A 26,059-nucleotide genomic window follows, 5' to 3' on the forward strand; every position below is an offset into this window, starting at 1 on the left:
ATGTTCCAAAAAGGAGGGGGTAGAGGAGGAATTGGAAAGCTGAGTAACATCCCCACTCCTTATTGAAATCTACATCCAGATTTCCATTCCATCCAGAGAAGCAGCATCAGCGGTATGGGTGACTGACACAACCAATTGCTACTTTGATTGGTAACTGAAATCCTAAGACCTTTGTTTACTGTGTATTAGCATGATTAGGGTTAGGGAGCATAGCAATGCAAAGGCCAGTTGCCACCTCTCTTAGAAACTCCAGAGAATTAGAAAGACACAGAAGAAATTGTTTGTATTCTCCAAATGCTGCCCCACAGACCATGCCACTACAAGGAGATGACAAAAGGCATTGTTTTTGTGCCCTGTATTTAAGTTTTATTCCCCACCCCCTCCAAAGTGCTCAGGGTGAGGGATCAGGCCTGGTCTCATGCTCTGGAGGTGGTGCTCCCTTCATTCTGCTCCCATTCCTGGTTTAAATAAACAAAGGCACACAGACCTCTGGATTCACCCTCATTCCCTTAGCCCTTACAGTGCAGGGGCTGCAAAGGGGCTCTTCTCTGTCTGTTGTTGGACTAAAACTCCCATCATCCCATGGTGACTGGGGCTGATGGGAGTTGGAGTCCAACAAGCTCTTGGGATGTTGGCTACCCTGGCCTAGGTACACGCCGTTAAATCACATAAACAAGCAGCAATCTCCATTCTTTTAGCACTTATGGTCCTTATGTGGCCAAAACAGCACCATCTGTGCAAGACGGAGGGCTCAGCAAGCCTGGAGAAAACGGCAAGGTTTGAAGATAGGATAGGATAGGATAGGATAGGATAGGATAGGATAGGATAGGATAGGATAAGATCCCTCAGAGGAGAACACTCCCCCCTCCCCAAATAGCCCAATGTGAACTTAGCATACTTAGTGGAAATTGAATACTGTTTGGGGTGGGGTAGAACGGAGTAGCTGGAACCCTGAGCTGCAACACTCCATGGTGCAACATTTTATTGCAGGTTGGACTTGCATTCATTCATTTACTTTCATTCCCCAGAGCACTGGTGACACATACGACTCCCCACTGCAGTGGGCACACTCCAATGCCGACTTCCAGAGCCAAAGGTGCAGCTCAGCCTGTTAGTTGTCTTTCTGGTATCTCTAAGCATCCAGCCAGAGTGCCGGCCATCAAGAAGCAGTATGCGTCCATCAGTGCCAAGTATAAAGGTGAGCTGTGGGAATAGATGGGGCAAGAGAGAGAAGGAGATCAGGAATACAGAGGTACCCATATCTTTGCCAGTCTGGATGTGTTCAACAGCATTGTTGAAAGACCCTCTGGCATCTGGTTAGCCCCTGTGAGAACAGGATGCTGGACTCGGTGGCTGGCTGGCTTGATCCATCAGGGTTCCTTTTTTGTTCTTGTGGAAACCAAAGAAGGAAACTGATCTACATTTCTCAGTCACCATCAGAACTTTCTTCCAAGAGTACTGCTAGCATGCGAGACAGTGCATATTTCCTTGTTAATAAATAATAATAAATAATAAATTTTATTTATATCCCGCCCTCCCCAGCCGAAGCTGGGCTCAGGGCAGCTAACAACAATAAAATAATACAACATTCTAAAATCATTTCATTATAAAATTTATTCAAATCAAATTGATGGCAACCATTGGGCTAGAGTTCTGTGAAGATTGCCAAAGGAGGGAGTCAGGCTAATAATATTTTTTTTTCTTTTGTTTTCCTTTTCCTGTGGCTGGTATGTCACCACTGCTGTTGTCCTACCAGGGTAACGCTTGTTTAAAGGGGATGAAGGAACGGGGTTGGGAAAGTACAGGCAGAGCATAGGTGGTTGAGTAAAATGGGAAATCTTCTCTGGCTTGAATTATAGTCCGAGCCACAGAAGAATTCAGGTGCCTTGTAATGCTCACTTCCTATTGCAATGCAAATATCCTGGCCCAAGGCTAGCGAGATTTTACCAGAGGGAGAAGAAAAGTATGTTGTGGGACTTCCATCAGCCCCAGCCAGTCTGGTTCAATGGTCAGAGATGATGGGAGTTGCAGTGCAGCAACACCTGGAGATCAAACACATCCATTCTTAAGGAAATTAGCCCTGAGTGCTCACTGGAAGGACAGATTGTGAAGCTGAGGCTCCAATACTTTGGCCACCTCATGAGAAGACTCCCTGGAAAAGACCCTGATGTTGGGAAAGATGGAGGGCACAAGGAGAAGGGGACGACGGAGGATGAGATGGTTGGACAGTGTTCTCGAAGCTACAAACATGAGTCTGATCAAACTGCGGGAGGCAGTGGAAGACAGGAGTGCCCAGCATGCTCTGGTCCATGGGGTCACGAAGAGTCGGACACGACTAAACTACTAAACAACAACAACAACACCTAGAGAGCTGTAGCTCCAAAACCCAATATATTATTCAATATATTATTCAACACAATATATTATTCCATTTTGCCCTTTTACCCAGTGTGGCAGCTCATAATCTGCAAATGCTAATGGTTCCGGGTTGTCTTCCCATTATTTTATTCCTCCCCCCCTTGTGGTTCTCTTGCAGGGCCAGGACCTGGGAAGTATGGTAGGTAGCCTCTCACTGGCATTAAGGACCATGACTTCACCAAGTATGCTGAGCCAGCCTACACAATGCGTGTGAAATCCAGTGAAAGATGTAAGATGCTGACAAGTTAGGTTCTGTGTTATTTGGGTTTTCCCAACAGCATTAACTGACCCACAGGGTGAAGCTGGCTAAACAACTGTTAAATTTGCTGGCAAAACATTTGAACAGAGATTGACAACCTGTGTTTTTGGGACTCTCTAATTATCGGGGCCACAGTTGATGGGACCTGGGTGATCCATGATCAAGAGCTGGGTGGCTTTCCAAAGTTTCCATTCCAACTGGATCAATGGCACTGCATGTAGGGGGCTAATGTAGTTGTTTCTTGACTACAACTCCCATCAGCCCCAGTCAGCATGGTCAAGAATGATAGGAGTTGTAGTCCAGCAAGGGCTGGAGGGTCTTATACTGCTGATTATTATGGTTGCACAAAAATCAGGGTTCTCAGTTGTACAGCTGTGGACCTTAGTGGGAAGAGGATGATCTACACTTAAGCCATGTTGAAGGATAACAGGAATGGAGGTGCAGGGGGGCGGAGCTTAACATATTCACTGCTATCTAGCTAGTGGGTGCCTTTAATTGATATCGGATAGGAAGTCAGTCATTGCAACCAAGCTAAATAGCTCAGAATCCACACCATGCCTCATGCAGACAATTCTTCTTTCCTTTGCAAGTGATCTCGATCACGGAGAGTCCTGGGCCCTGCTACTATGTGGACCCAAGCATTTCCCGTCTAGGGATATGGAGACCAGTTTCATTCCGCATGGTGCAAGACAGAAAGCGGGCATGTAAGTTGAAAGATGAGAGATACTATGATGGTCAAGATGGGGCTGGAGTGGCATCTGTGCAATTTTGTGATGAAAATGTTTCTTTCTCACCTTGTGCAAAGAAGGCTTGTTGGTCAATCCCTGAACATGAAAGAGAGGGAATGAAAAAGAATGAGTGTGAGTGAATGAGCAGGTGTGTTATGCATGAAAATGGATGTGTGGGAGCATTATGTGTGGAGCTGTGGTCTTAAACCACTGAGTCTCTTGGGCTTGCTGAGCAGAAGGTTGGTGGTTCGAATCCCTGAGACAGGGTGAGCTCCTGTTGCTCTGTTCCAGCTTCTGCCAATCTCGCAGCTTGAAAGCATACCTGTGCAAGTGGATAAATAGGTACTGCTCCAGGGGGAAGGTAAACGGCGTTTCCATGCACTCTGGCTTCTATCACAGTGTCCCGGTGCACCAGAATGCTGGCCACATGACCCAGAAAGCTGTCTGCTCCTTCAGCCTGAAGTGAGATGAGCGCCACACCGCATAGACGCCTTTGACTATGTATGTAAGGTCCTTTACCTTACATTTACCTTTTACCTGCATGCATGTGGATTTGTGTATGAATGACAGAGAGCAGGGGTAGACTTTGGTAATACGGTTTTCTAAGTGAGGACAAAATTTGGCACTTCCCCCAATATATTTTATTTCCACAGTAATTCCTTTTGGTACAGTTGCTTTTTAATGGGGTTTCTCAGTAGGTACCCACATGAATATAAGTATTAATTATTATTATTATTATTATTATTATTATTATTATTATTATTATTATTACTACTATTATTATTGCTACTACCAATATTATTATTACTATTATTATTATTTTATGCCCCCTTGGCTCAGCACCCTGAGCAGGGGAACAGCCTGCACTGCCCTAGATCTGGCACTACAGAGAGAAGCATATGAAAAAGAGACAGGTGGCCTCACCCTCTTTTTTTATCAGCCACACTCACTGTTTGTCCCAGCCCCACTGGTTTGCAGGCCCTGGAAGGTTGACTGCATGGGAGTGTTGTCCATAGGCTGTAAAAGTTTATTCACTCTTTGATAAAAAAAATATTTCTGAGTAGGGGGTGTCAAGAACCAGACAGGAAAACCAGCTATGTACAGAGACCTTACCTAAGTGGGCTGTTTGATGTGGGAGATTGTCTGGGGTGATATCAAAGTGTAGTTTAAAAGTGTCTGTGACGCCCATCCATCCCTCCATTCATTCCATGTGAGTGTGTGATCCCTATTGCTTTCCAGCTATTGGCCTTGACCGAGTGGGGCTGCTCTGGATAAAGGGGCATTCAAGGAACTGGGGGAAATATAGTTTTCCTGATTGGTGTTCCACCAAGTCAACTGGGTTGAAAAACACTTTTTACCATTAGGGTGTCTAAGTGTCCTACTTTACAGAGGGCAATCCTCTAGGCAAAGGGTTCTTCCATGTGCTATATATATCAATAGTAACACCTTGAACCTGGCCTGGTAGCAAATCAGCAGCCAGTGCAGATCTTTGAGCACAGGTGTTATATGCTGACAAGGTCTCACTCCTGCCAGCAATCATGTTGCAGCATTCTGGTCAATCACGCTGGAAGTCTCATCTTCCTGATGCCAAGGGACCATAAGATGTTGAGCATGTGGCTGATGAACGGACAGAAAGGAGAGCCACCAAAAACAGCATAAGGGAAAACAAGAGGGTCATGTTGCTTTAGAGTCATAATCTAGGAAGTAGTCTGGAGGGTACCTATGGAATTAACAGTAAATGACAGTGAATTGCAAGGGAAGATGTCATGGAAGAGATTAATAGCACTGCACTCTTAACTCCACAGGTGATGAACTTAGTTGGAAAGGCTGCTAGAAGAGGAGATTGGAGGACAATGCCATGATTTTTAAAAGTGGGGGGGATTTTCAGTCAAAGCAAGGAGGATAGTGCCTCTTCCTCCAACATCCTCAAAATCACAACAGTTTACAAATGATTCAGCTTAAGAACAAATAGAATTCTCAAATTTAGAGAGAGAAAGAGAGAGAGAATATGCAAGGCTTGTCATCTACAAGGAGGAGCAGAGTATTGTAGCAAATACATGGGGAATGCTTTTCCCTTTCGTTTGAGAAACATCAATGGAAGCTTGGGATCTACTAATAGATCAATAAGTGGGTTTTTTTTACTCCTAACATTAGCAAGTAAAACAGCAACTTAAAAAACAAACAAACCCTGCATGGCAGATTGCTCCTTCTCTTTAAGCCTCAATGTTTCTCACCTGTCAGATTTTACATCCATCATTCCTGCCTCCTCCTGTGCTCCTGTAGGATATGATGTATCTGTTACAATATAGAAGCAATGCGGCCGCGAGCTGGTAGCTTGAAAGCAAAACATAATGGGAATGTTGGGACTGTTCCTTTTTTTTTTATAATAATTTTTATTACTTTTTTTACAACAGAAAAAAGAAAGAACATAGAAAATAGAAAGAAAAAAGAACAGAAAATTCAAACCATTTCAACAACTTATTTCAAATTTCCAACGGACTTCCCCGCATCTCCCGCCCGGTGCATTCTTAACAATAAAAATTATCAGCAAGTTATACCCTTGTTTCTTGTGTTTCTTTGTACTTTCAATTGCAATTTTAAGTTTAAATCCCTTATTTTCCATTTACTCTAAAAATATAGCATATTGTCGTTTTTACCCATTTAAACTTTGATTCTTTCATGAATATTATCCAATTTCTTATATAATCCACTCTCATTGCTGGGGCTGACCTTCCAAATCATACGGCACCTCACAGTTCATATAACTTATAATACTTTTGCAAATAGTCCTTAAATTTTTTCCAGTCCTCTTCCATCGCTTCTTCTCCCAAATCTCGGATCCTGGCAGTCATCTCAGCTAGTTCCATGTAGTTCATCAATTGCGTCTGCCAGTCCTCCAGTGTGGGCAAATGTTGAGTCTTCCAATATTTGGCGATAAGGATCCTTGCTGCTGTAGTGGCATACATGAAAAAAGTTCTATCCTTCTTTAACACCTTCTGGCCGACAATGCCCAGGAGGAATGCCTCTGGTTTCTTAGGAAAGGTGTATTTAAACACCTTTTTTAACTCGTTGTAAATCATTTCCCAGAAGGCCTTCACTCTTGGGCAAGTCCACCAGAGATGAAAGAACGTCCCTTCAGCCTCCTTACATTTCCAACATTTATTATCGGACAGATGGTAAATCTTAGCAAGCTTGACTGGGGTCATGTACCACCTGTATACCATTTTCATAATGTTTTCTTTCAAGGCATTACATGCCGTAAACTTCATACCGGTGGTCCATAACCTTTCCCAGTCCTCAGACATGATGTTGTAACCAATGTCCTGAGCCCATTTTATCATGGCTGATTTAACTGTCTCATCCTGAGTGTTCCATTTAAGTAGCAAGTTATACATTCTCGATAATAGCTTGGTCTTTGGTTCTAACAATTCTGTCTCAAGTTTCGATTTTTCCACCTGGAATCCTGTTTTTTTATCTAGCTTAAAAACCTCATTAATTTGGGCATAATGAAGCCAGTCTTGCACTTTACCCTTTAATTTTTCAAAGCTCTGCAACCTCCAGTTGTCTCCAATGTTTTCTATTATTTCCCAATATTTCGGCCAACCGGCCTCCATATTAGGTTTTTTCCGAGCCTTGGCCTCTATTGGTGATACCCACCTCGGAGTTTTGCTTTCTAACAAGTCTTTGTATTTTTTCCAGACCATAAATATTGCTTTTCTGACAATATGGTTTTTAAACATTCCATATGTTTTTGCCTTGTCATACCACAAATACGCATGCCAACCTAGCGAATTATTAAAGCCTTCCAGATCTAGGACATCAGTGTTTTCTAACAAAATCCAATCTTTCAACCAGCAGAAGGCCGCAGCTTCATAATATAACCTTAAGTCTGGCAGGGCAAACCCCCCCTCTCTCCTTTGCATCAGTTAATATTTTAAACTTTATTCGGGGCTTTTTGCCCTGCCAAACAAATTTAGAAATATCCCTCTGCCACTTTCCAAAACATTCCACTCTGTCCACAATCTGCAAGGCTTGAAACAAAAACAACATTTTTGGCAAAACGTTCATTTTTATAGCTGCAATTCGGCCTAACAAGGATAATTTCAATCTTGACCAAATTTCTAGATCTTTTTTAACTTCTGACCAACATTTCTCATAATTATCTTTGAATAAATTCAAGTTCTTGGAAGAGAGATTGACCCCCAGGTATTTCACTTTTTTAACAATATTTAGTTCTGTTTCCTTCTGAAACCCCTCTGTTTCAATGGTTGTCAAGTTTTTCCCTAACACCTTAGTTTTTTGTTTGTTCAACTTAAAGCCCGCCACCCGACCAAATTTCTGGATCAATTCCAAAACTCTTTTTGTACTAGATTCTGGCTCCTGTAATGTTAAAACCAAGTCATCTGCAAATGCTTTCAGTTTATATTGTTTCACTCCGACCCGTATTCCTTGTACCTGCCGATCCTTCCTTATCATATTCAGCAAGACCTCCAGGACTGAAATAAACAATAAAGGGGAAAGGGGGCACCCCTGACGTGTTCCTTTTTCAATCTGAAGTTCTTCTGTCACCACATTGTTCACTATCAACTTAGCTTTTTGTTCAGAATAGATTGCTTCTATTCCGTTCTCAAACCCCCTTCCCACTCCCATCCCTTCCAAGTTTTTCTTCATAAATTTCCAAGAAATATTGTCAAAGGCCTTCTCCGCATCAATAAAAATTAACACTGCTTTAGTGTTAATATTTGTTTGTAAAAGTTCCAGAATATCGATAATATTCCTAGTGTTATCAAACAAATGTCTACCTGGGAGAAAACCTGCTTGGTCCTTATGAATTACTTCATTTAATACTTTTTAAAATCTGTTTGCCAGAATATCTGCAAATATTTTGTAATCCACGTTTAGGAGTGAGATGGGACGGTAGTTCTTAAGTTGAGTCTTTTCAGTTTCCACTTTGGGTATCAATGTGATGAATGCTTCTTTCCACGTTTCTGGTGCCCTCCCTCCCCCCATAATCTGGTTACAAACCTCCAGTAATGGTTGTATCAAGTAGTCCTTTAACATCCTGTAGTACTTGGAGGTAAGTCCATCAGGGCCTGGAGATTTGCCTAGCTGCATATTCTGGATGGCAACCTCAATTTCCTGTTGTGTTATTTTACAATTCAAGATTGATCTCTTCTCTTGAGATAGTTCTGGTAGGCCATTGTCTTTCAAGAATTGTTCTATCTCAGTCAGTTCCTCGGGCCCTTGGGTGTACAGTTTTTTAAAATATTTCTGGAAGCACTTTCTAATTTCTCCCGGTTTCTGAATACTTTTTCCTTCAACTTCTAAATTGGTGACATAATTTAGTTTTTGTCTCTTTTTCAACTGCCAAGCTAGCAGTTTCCCACATTTATTCGCAGATTCGAAAGATCTTTGTTTCATTTGTTTGATTTTCCATTCCACTTCTTGGTTAATCAATTTCGTATATTGTGACTGATGGAATTTAATTTCTCTTAGAGTCTCTTTTGATTTTGGATTCAATCTTAATTTTTTCTCTCCATCTCTTATCTTCTCTAATATCTTGTCCTTTTTCCCATTCCAGAATTTTTTCTTGATCGTGTTTTGTTGTATCAGAAACCCTCTCATAACAGCTTTACTTGCGTCCCAGATTATTCTTTTTTCCACCGAGGTGTTGAGGTTAATTTCAAAGTAGTCCTTTAAAGCTTTTTGGGCCTTCTTTACAATCTCTTGGTCTCTTAGCAGGTTGTCATTCATTTTCCATCTGAAGGAGTCGGCAGTGGTAAATCTCATTTCCATTTTCAGAGTGTTGTGGTCGGAGCAGGTCTTTGGGCAGATTTCTACTCTTGTGGTCTGGTGCCAGCCCTCTAGTTGTCCAAATTTGGTCAATTCTTGTCCATGACAGGTGAGCCTCAGAGAAGAAAGTTCCTTCTTTACCTAGGGGGTTTCTCGTCCTCCATAGGTCAATCAAATCCATATTGTCAGTTAGTTCGAAAAAAGTTTTTGGTAGTCTTCCATCTTTAGTCAGATTCTGGTTCTGTGACTTGTCCATATAGGTAGAGACCACCCCATTCATGTCTCCCATCATGATGATGTTAGAATAGTCCAGATAGTCCAGTAATGTCTCATGAAGCTTCTTGTAGAATTCTGATTTCCCCTCATTTGGTGCGTAGATTCCTAAGATCAAAACTTTTTCTCCTTGGATTTGTATTTCAATTGCCAGGATTCTTCCTTGTTCATCTTTAAACAGAAATTTTGGTGATAAATTCTCTTTTGCATAGATCACCACTCCTCTCTTTTTAACTCTGTCTGATGAGATAAATTCTTGGCCTAATCTTTTGTTTATTAACACTTTCCTGTGAAGCCTAGTCACATGAGTTTCTTGCAGACAGATTATATCCAAATGTTCCTTCTTCAAAATATGAAAAATCCTTTTGCGTTTTTCCGGGGAATTTGCACCATTAATGTTCCAACTATACAGCTGCAGAGACATCCTGTAACAATCTGTTGTTGCTCTTTATGGGGCGTCTTCTTTCTTGTCCAAATCCGAGGGTGCTGGCTCTTTTCCAGAGTCAGGTGGTGGCCAAGGAGCAGCTACTCCTTTCTGCAGGTCTTCTCCGTGGTCGTGTAGAAACTTCTGGCTGTCCTCTTTCGTCCTGATTTTAATCTTCTTTCCTGTGTAGTTGAATGATAGGCCTTGTGGAAACTCCCACCTGTAAGGTATTCCGTTGCTTCTCAGAAGTCCAGCTAGATCAGTATAGTTAGATCTGAGATCTAGTAGTTGTTTAGGAATATCCTTGTAGATTTGTGCTCTTCTGTCCTGGATCTCAAGTGCTTTATTAAAATGTAGGTCAAGTAGTTTGTCTCTCTCCTGCTTGGTCCTTAAGATGATCAAGCAATCTCTAGGCCTGTCTTTCTTGACAACTCTTCCCAATCTGAATGCAGTTGTTATTTTAAAGTCTGTATCTTCCTCTATACCCCAGAATTTAGAGAATTCTGCTGTCAAAAAGCCGGTCAAATCCTCTTTCTCAATCTCTGGGATAGAGCGTAATCTTAAATTATTTTCCCTGTTTCTCAGTTCCACCATAGACAGGTAGGCCTGCTGGTCGGTGATGTGTTTATGTAGCGGCCTTACCTCTCCTTTCAATTCATCCACTTTCTGAATTGCTTGACTTGCTTTTTCGTTTGCAGCCTCGGCCAATTTCCGGTCAGATGTTGCGTCTTTTAAATTCCCAATTTCTTGTGAATGCTTAGCCACTTGTTCAGATAGTTTAGTAATTGAGGATGTGGCTAAGTCGATTTTTGCTGTTTGGTCATCAACCTTCTTATTCAAAATTGCAAATTGTTGTAGCATTTGATCTAGAAGAGTGTCAGATCCCCCTGCTGCCATATCCTTGCTTGAAAGCAAAACATAATGGGAATGTTGGGACTGTTCCGTGGGAAACAGAGGGACAGTCAATTAACAGTGCAGAGAGCACCGGAATTAGCTGAGAGCGTAATATGAGCTGTACAGGAAGTACAGGTGGAGTTTGTCTCTCGGCTGTTGGAGTTTGAAGAGAGCAGTCGTGTTTTTCTGTAACGCTGCAAAGACAGAAATAAAGGCATGTAAATACGTTTCTGTCTATCTCTTTCCCCTGCCTGGGGGGGGGGCAGGAAAGAGGGGGGGTGTTCTTCTCACGCTGAGAAGGATCGCCTATCACGACCTAGCCTGTATCCTGCTGGGGAATGCAGACAGGGAGGTCATCAGGAGATCAAGCCGGGTGCCTAGAGAGTTGCCAGTTTCTCCTAATAAAGGCTTGATTCCCAACATCTGGTAGCAGAGGATGGTTTTGATCCATGAAAGCAACAAGAGAGGTTGATGGAGCGTACTTCATCCTCTGCAAGGAGATAAGGAAGATATGGTAGCGTGCGGATGGAAGCACCGGAGGAGGTGTTTTTGCTGAGCAACGGAACCCCTAAGGTATGCTAATTTTATGGCTGTGAGAGTGAACGCGAATTGAGACATTCTTCGGTTCACTGAGTGTCTGCTTTTGGATGAAACCAGCACTGAAAGAGAGCCACATATTTCGCATACCTGAGTCTTGATAAGCCTGGAATGTCCAGTTGCTAAGCAACGAAACGTCAGTAAAGTGGAAAGTTACCGGCCAACAACGGAAGAGGGGCTGGGACTGTGAGAGGCTGGTAAACAGCGTTTGTTTTGTCTAATATCTCACTGCTCTTGAAAGGACTTTCAAAACAGCCTGTGTTTAACTGCCAAGTGAGGCAGTAAACAGCCAATAGACTCTTGGAATTTTACAGGCTCGAGAGTGAGAGCTGAGGCTTGGATTCAAAATGGATGCCAAGAAGGGAGGAGGCTTACCTTACCCACCTCCACTGACTAATGACAATTATTCCTCATGGTCTGTAAAGATGAAAGCCCTGCTTCAGAATCAGAGGATTTTTGGGGTGATTGAAAACCCCATCCCTGCTGCACCAACGCCAGGTTGGAATTCACAGAATGTGAGAGCCAGGATGGCCATAATTCTCTGTATCTCAGATGATCAACTCGTGCATATTCAGAATTTGCAATGCGCGCGTGAGATTTGGCAAACGCTGCTGTCAGGGGTTCAGGAGCAGAGGCACAGGAAAGGGAGGAAACAGAGAGCGAGGGGGAGGAATCCGGAGGTAATATGAGCGATGACAGCGGCCCGAGATCTCCGAGTCTTTCCAGTGAGTCGGAAGATTCACAGAAAGGGGCGCCAGTGGTCAGAGCAAGGGGGGCGCCTAGGGGGACACCCCAGGTAGAAGGGACCAGAGGGGACTCAGGGAGCAGAAGTTGGAAATCGGGACCAGCTTCCCCACCAGAGCGCAGTAGGGGGGAGGGGTCCCAGGTATCGGGATCTGGCGGCTCGCCGCAAGCGGGAGGGCAGGAGTTAGGATTGGCCACACCTCCATCGGGGAGCGAGGAAACGGTCAAGAGGAAGGTTGAAGGCTGCGCGCGCGCGCCAAGTTCAAATGCACAGGAAGGCGGCACAGTAAGCAGCCCGGATAGGGAGCCAGGTCCTAAAGCCCGCCGCAAGGAGGGAGAAGAGTCGGGGGGGTCAGCGTCAGAAGAGTCCAGGAAGGAAGAGACCACGGGGGGTAGAGGGACCCAGAGGAGAAAGGAAAGACGGAAGAGGTGGAGTAAGGCTAGAGTATTAAGTTGGTGTACAGGAGGCGGAGACTCAGACGGAGCTTCGCCGGTCTAGCTTCTAAGACGTAGAGCTGCGCGCTGCGGCTTGAAAATGGAAACTGTAGCTCAATAAAGAAGTTTGTACAATACTGCCGGCTAGCGTGGTCCTCTGTGAGCTGGGACCTGGAAGCGGCTCTGACAGCTGCGTAGAATACATCAAAGAGATGCTGGTTCTTCAGCGTTGCTGCATTTTGAAAAGCTGACCAATCTAAGGCTAGTGCCAGATGGAGATGTACAAGCGCATCTGACAGAGATGAAATTCTTACGCCAGCAGATGGCGGAATGCAATTTCCCTCTACAGGAAGAGATATTCTGCTTCATGATTATTAACAGCCTTAATGGGACTTATGCTGCTGCATCGTGAGTGTCGGAGAAGGCCTCTCCCTCCTCAGGCTCACTCCATCCGGCCTAGGGGGCGGGGCCCAGGCTCACCTTCGCCACAGCTTTAAGAGGCCTCATTGGGGTCTGGGACATCGCTGCTGCTGCATCGGAGTGTCGGAGAAGGCCTCTCCCTCCTCAGGCTCACTCCATCCGGCCTAGGGGGCGGGGCCCAGGCTCACCTTCGCCACAGCTTTAAGAGGCCTCATTGGGGTCTGGGACATCGCTGCTGCTGCATCGGAGTGTCGGAGAAGGCCTCTCCCTCCTCAGGCTCACTCCATCCGGCCTAGGGGGCGGGGCCCAGGCTCACCCCCGTAATAGCTTTAAGGACACTGGTGCTGCTGCAGCAAATGTTGAAGATGTTTATATATATTTTAAGGTGTTTTTATTGTTTACTTTGTTGTACCACCGTGAATGGTGGTTTTTATCTATGTATTTTTGTTTGTTCCGTCTTGTTTTGTTTTTGGGGTTGGACATCAAGTGGGGTGGGGATTGGTTTTGTTTGGGCATAATTGTTTTGGTTGTTTTGTTTTCTAATTTGTAAATGGAGGTTAGTATGAGGCTTGGGATTGCTACCGTGGAGGGGCGAGGGAGGTATGGAGGTGGGGGCAGATGTTATAGGCGAAGGGGATTGAGATACGGATATGCTCGTACCCCTTCCAATCTGCGCCCCATCCCGAGGGACGAGGGTAGGGTGAGCAAGGATTACTCACCTCCTTCACTGGTGTTGTGCAATGCCAGGTCTATAGGCAACAAAAGCGCTACCCTGCGAGATTTCTTTACCTCGCAGGGGGTTGACCTGGCTTGTGTGATGGAGACCTGGGTGCACGAAGGGGTAACTGTTACCTTACGAGAGATGCCGCCCCCGGGTTTCTCCGTCCTCCACCAGTCACGGACTGTGGGCCGGGGGGGAGGGGTGGCAGTATTAATCCGGGAAGATTGTTCTTTCAGGGCTCTACCATCGCCATTGATCCCCGGCATTGAATGTGTTGGCCTAGTGTGGGGCTCCGAGGAGAGCTTGGCTGTCTGGCTGGTGTACCAACCACCTAGCGTACCAGCAGCCACCCTGTCAGGCCTGTTGGAGGCGGTGGCCGGCTGGGCCTTGGAGTTCCCTAACCTATTGGTATTGGGAGACTTCAACTTCCACGCTGATGCCACTCCCTCCTCACAGGCTCTGGACCTGGTGTCTTCCATGGCGACACTAGGGCTCTCCCAGTTTGTTTCGGGCCCCACACATCAAGCAGGCCACACGCTGGATTTGATCTTTGGCGCCGGTATAGATGTGATCATGTCTCCTTCGATGAAGGTGCCATGGTCTGATCACTATGCTCTGAAAGCCAGGATTGATGTTCCACCCCCACCCTGCTTAGGTGGCGAGCCGATTTGGGCTCGCCCGCAGAGGCTGATGGACCCTGATAGATTCCGTCAAGCCTTGCGGGACCTTTCTCCCCCTGGCGACTCATTGACTGAGCTTGTTGAGGGCTGGAATACCCAGCTCCTGGCAGCCATCGATGAGATTGCACCTAAGCGCCCTCTACGACCCCGCAGAAACCGGGCTCCCTGGTTTACCGAGGAGCTTCGGAAAATGAAGCGGGACCTCAGACGGCTAGAGCGAGTATGGCGGGGTGCCCGTGACGGAGCCTCAAGAACATCTTATAGGGTTTTTATGAAAACCTATGAGATGGCAGTGAAGGCCGCTAAGAAGTCTTACTTCTCGGCTTGCATTGCATCCGCTAGCTCTCGCCCGGCGCAATTATTTAGTATAATTCGGTCTTTAACATCCCTTGAAGGACAGCCAAATTTAAATAACAATCTGACACACAGCTGTGAGGCATTTGCGAGCTTTTTTGCGGAGAAGGTCCTGTTGCTCCGCCATGACCTCCCTGCCAATTTGGATACAATAAAGGAACTGGAGGCCCCTCGACTGTCCTCGGGTCCAGTATTGGACCACTTTGACCGGATATCTCCAGCCGATGTGGACAGATTCCTCCAAGCTGGAAAGCCCACCACCTGTCCTCTTGACCCGTGCCCGTCATGGCTGATTAGAGCGTGTCCAGACGAGGTGCGGGCCCCCCTGGGGGATATCATCAATTTGTCCCTTGGCACCGGGATATTCCCAGGGGAACTGAAGGAGGCGGTGGTGCGTCCGCTCTTAAAGAAAACATCATTAGATCCCTCAAATCTATCCAATTACCGCCCGGTCTCGAATCTTCCATTCCTGGGTAAGGTGATTGAGAGAGCGGTTGCTGAACAGCTTGGTAGGTTTCTGGATGAAACATCTGCTTTGGATCCATTCCAGTCCGGCTTCCGCGCTGGTCATGGGACCAAGACGGCTCTGGTCGCCCTAACAGATGATCTCCGCAGGCAGCTGGATCGAGGCGGGTCGGGGCTGCTGATTCTTCTAGATCTGTCAGCAGCCTTTGACATGGTCGATCACGAACTCCTGGACCACCGCCTTGCCGACGTGGGGATCCAGGGCACAGTCCTTCAATGGCTGCGCTCGTTTCTCTCTGGTCGGGGACAGAGGGTGGCGCTTGGGGGGGAATTGTCATCGCGCCACTCCTTGGTGTGTGGAGTGCCTCAGGGTGCGATTCTCTCCCCGATGCTTTTTAACATCTTTATGCGCCCCCTCGCCCAGCTTGTCCGGAGTTTTGGGCTGGGTTGCCATCAGTATGCTGATGACACCCAACTCTATCTGTTGATGGATGGCCATCCTGACTCGGCCCCAGACACACTGACCAGATGTCTGGAAGCTGTCGCTGGATGGTTACGTGGGAGCCGGTTGAAGTTAAATCCTTCGAAGACAGAGATCCTCTGGCTGGGGCGGGACGATATGGGATTGAGGGGGCAACTCCCATCTCTTGCGGGGGTGCAATTAGTGCCAGCACCGTCCGTTAAGAGTTTGGGTGTAATCTTCGATACCTCCCTCTCCATGGAGGCGCAGATTACAGCTATAACAAAGGCGGCATTTTTTCATCTCCGCCAAGCTAAGCAGTTGGCCCCTTATCTCTCTCGCCCTGACCTAGCCACTGTGATCCATGCGACGGTCACCTCCAGACTGGATTATTGTAACTCGCTCTACGTGGGGCTGCCCTTGAGACTGACCCAGAAACTCCAGCGGGTGCAGAATGCCGTGGCGAGACTCCTTATGGGGTCTTCGCTGCGAGATCACATTCACCCGGTACTATACCAGCTGCACTGGCTCCCGGTGGAGTACAGGAGAAAGATACAGTGTTTATAGAGTGCTGGTTTTAACCTTTAAAGCCCTATACGGCCTAGGACCCTCGTACCTACGGGACCGCCTCTCCTGGTATGCCCCACAGAGAAACCTACAGTCTGCCAATAATAACATCCTCAAGGTCCCAGGCCTCAGAGAGGTTAGGCTGGCCTCAACTAGAGCCAGGGCCTTCTCGGCTGTGGCCCCAATCTGGTGGAATGCTCTGTCACAAGAGACTAGGGCCCTGCGGGACCTGACATCTTTCCGCAGGGCCTGCAAGACAGAGTTGTTCCACCAGGCCTTTGGTCAGGGCGCAGCCTGACTCCCTCCTCTGGCAACCTGCACATAATTTTGCTTAATTGGTTGCCTTCAATTTGATTTAATTAATTTTTATAATGAAATATTTTTAGATTGTGTAACTATTTTACTGTTTGATTATTTGATTGTTGTTAGCCGCCCTGAGCCCGGCTTCGGCTGGGGAGGGCGGGATATAAATAAAAATTATTATTATTATTATTATTATTATTATTATTATTATTATTATTATTATTATTATTATTATTATTATTATTATAAAACGGTTGCAAGTCAGCTTGGTTCTCTACTTGCCGCAGAACTCACGACGGAGAGAATCTGCGCCGTGATTCTCAATGAGAAAGATCGCCTTGCTGCAATAGATGTCAAAGACAGGGGGAGAGAAGCTCGGAGTTCTGACACCCCCACTGCTATTGCTAGTGAAGAACAGGCTGTTGCTTTGAATGTTGTCCATTGTTTCAATTGTGGACAGACCAGGCATCTTCAGCGGAATTGTAAGAAGCCATGTCAACACAAAGGAGCTAAGGGGAACTCTGCAAAGCCTGAAGCGTCAGGCAAAAGTCGTACCAAGTCCCAGGTGAAACCTGCAAAAGACTTCCGGTCAGCACCAGCGACAAATGGCGGATTCCCTCTGAGCTCCGGAGGGAATCGGCTCCACGGGGACAGGGTCTGACCGCTGCGGCGAAGCGGGACCCGAAGAAATCTCAGGCGGGGAAGCCTGAGAACTTGGAGACTCGGCGGGCTCCGTTTGCGCCCCCCTTTTTAAAGGCTCCGGAACGGAAAGGGGGTGTGTGGCGCGGAGAGCACTGATTTCTTTCTGGACAATTGGAAGCTAAAGCAACTACCCGTGAGTAGGAGTAAGCAAGTAATTGGAAGAAAAATTTAGTTAATTTGGCACCGAAACGGGAAAGGCACAAACAGGAAGGCTGCCTCTTCCGACTTGTAAATAGATTAAAGTAAAGAGACTGTAAAGCTGTAACCCTGAAAGACGACTTTTAAAGGTCAAATCCAGCACCAAAAAAGACGACTCCCCTCCGGTTTGCAGGAGTGGAGGGGGGAGAACCAAGCATTATTTTACCTGCAAGAAAAGAGGGTGTAAACATATTTCTGCTGTCTCGGAAATCTGGGAACGGACTGCCTATGACAGGGAAGGTCGACCAGTGGGAAGAATTGTCTGCATGTTAAGGGTAAAGAATATTGACACTTTGAGAAAGATACAGTGTTTATAGATCTGCCTTTGACTATAAAGTAACTTTTTAGAGACACTGAAACTTTTCTAAAAGCATTGAAACTCTGGCTTTTGAGGGATATTGGAACTTTTAAGAACTATACTTGTTTTTAACAGTTGCATAGTGAAGTTGGAAGGGTGTCCCCCTAGAGGAGACTACGTTGTAACAACTATTTTGTCATCAAGTTACCAAGCTCTGGAAAATTACTTTGCAAAACAAACTCACCAAGCGTGTGACTGACCTTGGGCTTGTTATGGCAGATGGGAAAGGGAAGATAGAGCTGGTGAGTGGCATACAGGATAAAACTACCAGATCCGGCAGACAATACAAGACTGATATTACTTTTCAGAGAAGGGCCTCAACATCTGGAGCGGCAGGCACAGTAGGAGCTGCTGCTTCGCAAGTAAAATCAAAAGCTATGTCATCTGAAGAGCTATTGGCTCAGGCACTTGGCAAAATTGATGCATCTTTGGAAAAATTAGCCAAACAGGTTGCAGAGACAAATAAACAAGTAGCTGGGGCCTCAGCAAAAATAGATTTGAACACTCCAAGTATTAATGAACTGGGGAACAAGGTGAACTCCAATACACAGTCCATTGAAAAACTATTAGAGGAATCAGCCTCGACTCGACAGATTGCAGAGGAAGCTAAGGATATTGCAACTGCTGTTCAAGAGAAGATACCACCGGTATATAAGAAATTAGAGGATCACGACCTGACACTCTCTATGATTGAATTACAAAGAAAGGAGAGAAACCTAAGAATTAGAGCAGTACCTGAAAGTGAGAAAGACAACTTGATAGACTTCCTTACAAAGGAATTCACAGACTTTTGACTACAAGACCTGGGGAAAGATGAATTCAAGATAGTGAGTGCATTTAGACTCAGCAAAAGACAAGGAAAGAACAGAGCAAGAGATTGTTTGATCACCTTAAGAACAAAAGAAGAAAGAGATAAAATCTTGAATCTGCACTACCAAAGAACCTTGGAAATTGAAGACTCATTTGTTGAGTCCTTCAAGGATATACCTAAACACATTTTGGATATAAGGGCTTATTATAAAGATCTTGTCGGCCTACTTAGAAGAAATAAAATACTCTTCAGGTGGGAATTTCCCCAAGGTTTATCTTTTAAATACAAAGGAAGGAAAATAAGAATAAGGACAGTGAATGATAAAGACAAGTTTCTGAAAGATCACGAGGAGGACTTACAGAAAGAAGTGGAATCAGGAGAGGAGCTGACTGCATCAGGAAAAGGAATTCTAGACATAGCAAACTTGTCATTTGGATTCCCGGGCCCAGGGAAAGACAACAACAACTCGGTGCAGTTGGAGGGAAAGCTAAGTAACTTACCATGGCTCTGCAACTTTTAACCTGGAATTGTAATGGACTGAATTCCCCTCGGAAGAGGAAATCTGTTTTTCATGTATTAAGGAAAGAACAATTGGACTTGATTTGTTTAAAAGAAACACATGTAATGAGGCTACACAGGAAAATGCTTATTAATAAGAGATTGGGACAAGAATTTATTTCGTATGACAAAGTTAAAAAGAGAGGCTTGGTGATATATGCAAAGGAGAAATTGCTACCAAAATTTCATAGAATCATAGAATCATAGAGTTGAAAGAGACCACAAGGGCCATTGAGTCCAACCCCCTGCCAAGCAGGAAACACCATCAGAGCACTCCTGACATATGGTTGTCAAGCCTCTGCTTAAAGACCTCCAAAGAAGGAGACTCCACCACACTCCTTGGCAGCAAATTCCACTGTCGAACAGCTCTTACTGTCAGGAAGTTCTTCCTAATGTTTAGGTGGAATCTTCTTTCTTGTAGTTTGGATCCATTGCTCCGTGTCCGCTTCTCTGGAGCAGCAGAAAACAACCTTTCTCCCTCCTCTATGTGACATCCTTTTATATATTTGAACATGGCTATCATATCACCCCTTAACCTCCTCTTCTCCAGGCTAAACATGCCCAGCTCCCTTAGCCGTTCCTCATAAGGCATCGTTTCCAGGCCTTTGACCATTTTGGTTGCCCTCCTCTGGACACGTTCCAGTTTGTCAGTGTCCTTCTTGAACTGTGGTGCCCAGAACTGGACACAGTACTCCAGGTGAGGTCTGACCAGAGCAGAATACAGTGGCGCTATTACTTCCCTTGATCTAGATGCTATACTCCTATTGATGCAGCCCAGAATTGCATTGGCTTTTTTAGCTGTCGCGTCACACTGTTGGCTCATGTCAAGTTTGTGGTCAACCAAGACTCCTAGATCCTTTTCACATGTACTGCTCTCAAGCCAGGTGTCCCCCATCTTGTATTTGTGCCTCTCATTTTTTTTTGCCCAAGTGCAATACTTTACATTTCTCCCTGTTAAAGTTCATCTTGTTTGTTTTGGCCCAGTTCTCTAATCTGTCAAGGTCGTTTTGAAGTGTGATCCTGTCCTCTGGGGTGTTAGCCACCCCTCCCAGTTTGGTGTCATCTGCAAATTTGATCAGGATGCCCTTGAGTCCATCATCCAAGTCGTTGATAAAGATGTTGAATAAGACCGGGCCCAAGACAGAACCCTGTGGCACCCCACTAGTCACTCTTCTCCAGGATGAAGAGGAACCACTTATACCGAAAACAGAGACTGAAAAGACTCAACTTAAGAACTACCGTCCCATATCCTTATTAAATGTGGATTACAAAATTTTTGCTGATATTTTGGCTAAGAGGCTGAAAAAAGTACTGATTGAAGAGATTCATAAGGACCAAGCGGGTTTTCTGCCGGGAAGACATTTATCTGATAATCTGAGGAACGTAATTGACATTTTGGAAAAGTTAGAAGTGAATATAAACACTAAAGCAGTTTTGATATTCGTGGATGCAGAGAAAGCCTTTGATAATATATCTTGGAGTTTTATGAAAAAGAACTTGCAGGGTATGGGGGTAGGCCAAGGTTTTGAAAATGGTATAGGTGCAATATATTCTGAACAAAAGGCTAAATTAATTGTAAATAATGTGGTTACGGAACAATTTAAGATAGAAAAAGGAACACGACAGGGGTGCCCAATTTCCCCATTGCTTTTTATATCGGTCCTGGAGGTTCTGCTCAATATGATCGGAAGAGACCGGCAGGTTAAAGGTATACAGGTCGGAGCTAAACAATATAAATTGAGAGCATTTGCAGGTAACCTAGTTTTGACGTTACAGGAGCCAGAGTCTAGTACCAAAAGAGTATTAGAATTAATTCAAGAGTTTGGTCAGGTGGCAGGATTTAAATTGAACAAATTAAAAACTAAGGTTTTGGAGAAAAACTTAACATCATTGGAAAGAGAGAAGTTCCAGAATGAAACAGGTTTGACTGTGGTTAAGAAAGTGAAATACTTGGGGATTAATATGACAGCTAAAAATGGAAATTTGTTTAAAGATAACTATGAAAAATGCTGGACGGAAGTTAAAAAAGATTTAGAAATTTGGTCAAACTTGAAGCTTTCCTTGTTAGGTCGAATTGCTGTTATAAAGATGAATGTATTGCCAAGAATGTTATTTTTGTTTCAATCATTGCAAATTTTGGACAAAATGGACTGTTTCAAGAAGTGGCAGAGAGACATTTCTAGATTTGTCTGGCAGGGCAAGAAGCCCAGAATAAAATTTAAAATATTAACTGATGCAAAGGATAGAGGTGGATTTGCCCTGCCAGACTTTAAACTCTACTATGAATCAGCGGCATTTTGCTGGCTGAAAGAATGGCTGCTTCTTGAGAACACAGACATTTTGGATTTAGAAGGTTTTAATAACGTTTTTGGGTGGCATGCATACTTGTGGTATGACAAGGTTAAAGCACATAAAGCATTTAAAAATCATATTGTCAGAAGAGCATTGTTTAATGTCTGGATAAGATATAAAGATTTACTTGAAAATAAAACCCCAAGGTGGTTGTCACCGATGGAAGCAAAGGCCCAGAAAAAGCTCAATATGGAGGCCAAATGGCCGAAATATTGGGAAATTTCGGAACAAGAAGGAGATAAACTGAAATTACAGAGTTTCGAGAAATTAAAAAGTAAAGTGAGAGATTGGCTCCATTATTATCAGATAATGGAGGCCTACAATTTGGATAAAAAAGTTGGCTTCCAGGTGGAAAATACTAAACTGGAAACAGAACTGTTAGAACCCAAAACCAAGATTTTTGTCAAAAATGTATAACTTGCTGTTGAAATGGAATACTCAGGATGAAACGGTTAAATCTGTCATGATTAAATGGGCACAAGATGTTGGACATAATATTAATTTTGCTGACTGGGAACAGTTGTGGACCACCAGAATGAAATTTACGGCATGTAATGTCTTAAGAGAAAATATTATGAAAATGATTTACAGGTGGTACATGACCCCAGTCAAGCTCGCAAAAATCTATCTATCATTTGCCCGATAACAAATGTTGGAAATGTAAAGAAATGGAAGGTACATTCTTTCACCTTTGGTGGACGTGCCCAGAGATTAAGGCTTTCTGGGAGATGATATATAATGAACTGAAAAAGGTATTTAAGTATACCTTCCTGAAAAAAACAGAGGCCTTTCTCCTGGCCAATTGGTGCCAAAGAAGGACAGAACTTTTTTTATGTATGCAACGACAGCAGCAAGAATACTTATTGCAAAGTATTAGAAGACGCAAGATTTGCCCACTTTGGGAGAATGGCAGATGAAGCTGATTGACTGTATGGGACTGGCAGAAATGGCTGGCAGAATCCGTGACCAGGGAGAAGAGTCGGCAGAGGAAGATTGGGAAAAATTTAAGGACTATTTACAAAAATATTGCAAAATTAAGGAATGTTGAATGATGTTGGATTGAAATTAAGCGGTTTTCAGCTGTAATGGTAAAAGGAATTTGATAAAATGGTTTTCTTTTATTCAAAGTTATAATAATCTAAGAAAATAAAGTGTTTTTTTCTTCTTTTTCTTTTTAAGCTGTAATGCTTTGAGATAAGGATTTGCTGTATGAATAATCTGAATTGGATATACAAGAAGGGGAGGTATGAGGAGGTCGGGGAAAGATGTTATGAGAAAATAAGCTGTGAAATTTATGTGTTTTTGGGTTTTTTGTTCTTTTTTCTTTTTGTTTGTAAAAATTGGAAACTCTAATAATTTTTTTTTTAAAAAGGAAAGAAACCTGCAAAAGCATTGCTGTCAACAAAAGCCGCATTTTCAACGGAGAACGCTTTTGTTCTTGACACGGGATGCACACAGCACATGACATCGCACAGAGATCTGTTTTCAACATTTAAGAAGCAAAGCTTCACTGTGAAACAGGCCAATGGCCAGGAGCTGAAAGCGACCGGGTTTGGAACTGTGCATCTTGAAAGTCTGAACTTGACTATAAACAATGTGTATTTGGTTCCTGATGTAAAGTTCAATCTGCTGAGTGTTTCGCAGATCACAAAGAAAGGACTGACTTTGTCCTATGATAGAGAAAGCTGCAAAATCTTCAAAGATGGAGAGCTGTATCTTTCTGCCAGAGAGAAAGATGGGCTGTATTTGTTGACTTTTATTCAAAATGATTGCATAAATTGTAATGCATCTGAATCTAACATGATTTCTTTCGCAGGTGTGTAGAAAAACGTCCAGAAGACGACGCAAGTAATCAAAGCTTTTCAGCGAGTGTATGCTGATGTGATTGGTCCTCTAGCACCATCTAGAGGCAATGCAAGATATTATCTTGTGTGTGTGGATTATTTCTCTCATTATGTGTGGGTATATATATTGCAGAAACCACAAGAAGCCTTAGAAAGGTTTAAAGAATTTTGTGACAAGGTTAAGAATGTTCATAATGCTAACATTGATTGTCTTTTCACAGATGAAAAGCCAGTTTTTCTTTTACAGGATTTTCAGGATTTCCTGGATAAGAAAGGGATAAGGCACAAGACTGCTGTTTCTGCAGAAGCATGGAACAGAAGTGTCTGTGTGCAAGTGAACAAAGAATTGTAAAATGGCATGAAGGCACAATTGCTGAGTTCACATTTGCCACATGAGTATTGGGCGGAGTCGATATTGTGTTATTGTTAGTCTTGATTGAGAAAGGTTTCAAAAGATTTGGGAAGTTCTCCTTTTGAGAAGCTGTTCCGTAGAAAACCTTTTGTTGCCCATTTTAAGGTTTTTGGGTCTCATGTGAAGACAGAAGCTCCAGGTGGAGTAAAGAATGCTAGAGGCATTTTTGTGGGTTATGAAAAGGGTCTCTACAGAGTAATTTTGTCTGAATCTGGTCAGGTGATTCTCAGAAAATTTCTAGAGAGTGCTCCTGAACAGGAGAGAGTAATTGTTCACACATTTCCCACTGAGGACAATTCAGATGTTGATGATGATTTTACTGATTACAGTGGTACTCAGAGTGACAGTGATAGCTCAAAGAGCTCAGTTGACACAGTCATTGAGAGGAAATCTCACACAATGGCTAGACCTTCACAAATGAAGGATGAACCACTGTTTACTATTGGAACTGGTTCTCCAAAGAGTCCTGAGACTGAACCAGTGAGCAAAGAGGATCAGCACCTCATACGTAGGTCTGAGAGAGTTACAAAGGGTGTACCACCCAAGAGGTATTCAAAAGAGTTTGCTAACTTAGCTGTTGCATGTGTTACTATTGTTGACAAGTCAAGACAGGTTGAAGCTGTGTCTAAGTCAGAGACAAAGACACAACAGGGAGTTGCTAAGTGTAACACTACATTCCCTAGCCAAGGTAATGCAGATGCACTCATTCCTTGGAAGTCAGACTACCAGAGAGGTACACTGGGGAAACCAGTGGCGGGTAGTTCCAAGGGTGGAACTGAAACAACAGGGGAGTGTTATATGTATAACAACTGTTTGTTTTCTTCTCTGGATCACGCTTTGCTCGCAGCGCACATTGATTCATATGGGGGAGTATGTTACGATATAGAAGCAATGCGGCCGCGAGCTGGTAGCTTGAAAGCAAAACATAATGGGAATGTTGGGACTGTTCCATGGGAAACAGAGGGACAGTCAATTCACAGTGCAGAGGGCGCCGGAATTAGCTGAGAGTGTAATATGAGCTGTACAGGAAGTACAGGTGGAGTTTGTCTCTCGGCTGTTGGAGTTTGAAGAGAGCAGTCGTGTTTTTCTGTAACGCTGCAAAGACAGAAATAAAGGCATGTAAATAAGTTTCTGTCTATCTCTTTCCCCTGCCGGGGGGGGGCAGGAAAGAGGGGTGTGTTCTTCTCACGCTGAGAAGGATCGCCTATCGCGACCTAGCAATGCAGACAGGGAGGTCATCAGGAGATCAAGCCAGGTGCCTGGAGAGTTGCCAGTTTCTCCTGATAAAGGCTTGATTCCCAACAGTATCCACAGGTTTATCCACATGCTCGACAGTGGGGAGCACCAAGTGAGGGGTGTCACCTCCTATCTGCTCTTGGCTTGCCGTTATATCTTGTACGCCTGCCCCAAATGAGTACTACGTGGAGAAGATACACCCACTTGAAGAGTCGAATGCACCAGCGTACACTATGGGCCTTCGAACGCACTACTGGGTGAGCAGCCCAAACCCAGCACCCAACCAATACACCCTTCCACAGACACTGGGTCCAAAGCTGCCTGTCAAACCTGCAGCTCCCTGCCTCTCAATGGCATCCAGTGCCTCTGTGTGGGGCTATGCTAAAGACCTGGTGAGAGGGCCTGGCCCGGCAATGAATACCATACCTGAACCAGATGTTTACCTGTGCCACCAGCCATCCTACAGCATCTCCCAAAGGTTTGCTTCCTCCAGCAAGAACTATACACCAGGACCCCCTGACTACAATGCGGAGCTGGTCACCACCGACAAACCCAGAGCCCCACAGTTCAGTCTTGGGATTCGTCACTCTGAGTATTCTCATGGCACACCTCCAGTTTGTTTACTCAAAGAGTGAGGGTGGACTCACAGGCCACAGAGGTGACTTGCCCCTTTGGGTAGACCCACCTCCAAATAATTCCATTGTGACACAGTGTCAGGAAGCAGGTGTAAATAGCTTGTTTCAGAGGGAGAGATTCTGATGAACTTTGAACACGTTTGGGCTATGCCAGGGTCAGGTAATTGGGGAGGGGGACTAGATAGCCCTCCTTGGTGAGACAGGGGGTCTGCCTTGGTTCTTGGCAAAATCCTTTCTCTATCCTTCCTCCTTCCAGTGTGCATTACTAGTGAAGTGTTTCTCACCCCACCACTTAATTCGCTTTCTGTTACAGAAGATTATTGGGAAGAAGGCTAAAATGCTCTTTTTGCTCATATAAGAAATAGTTTTATAATTTTATAAGTATTACCTTTTTTTTTTTACAAAGCTCCATAAATAT

General features: G+C 44.3%; 1 pseudogene across 1 annotated transcript; it reads left to right on the forward strand.

Annotated features, from left to right (window-relative positions):
• Positions 1-25,641, forward strand: LOC308578222 (protein CIMAP1C-like; annotated as a pseudogene). Its single transcript has 5 exons — positions 1-112; positions 1,029-1,198; positions 2,537-2,647; positions 3,268-3,371; positions 25,165-25,641. The product of its transcript is annotated as a protein CIMAP1C-like (transcript).
• The last annotated feature ends 418 nt before the right edge of the window (positions 25,642-26,059 follow it).

This window comes from Podarcis bocagei, assembly GCF_964188305.1.
Source record: "Podarcis bocagei genome assembly, chromosome: W".
NCBI lineage: Eukaryota > Metazoa > Chordata > Lepidosauria > Squamata > Lacertidae > Podarcis > Podarcis bocagei.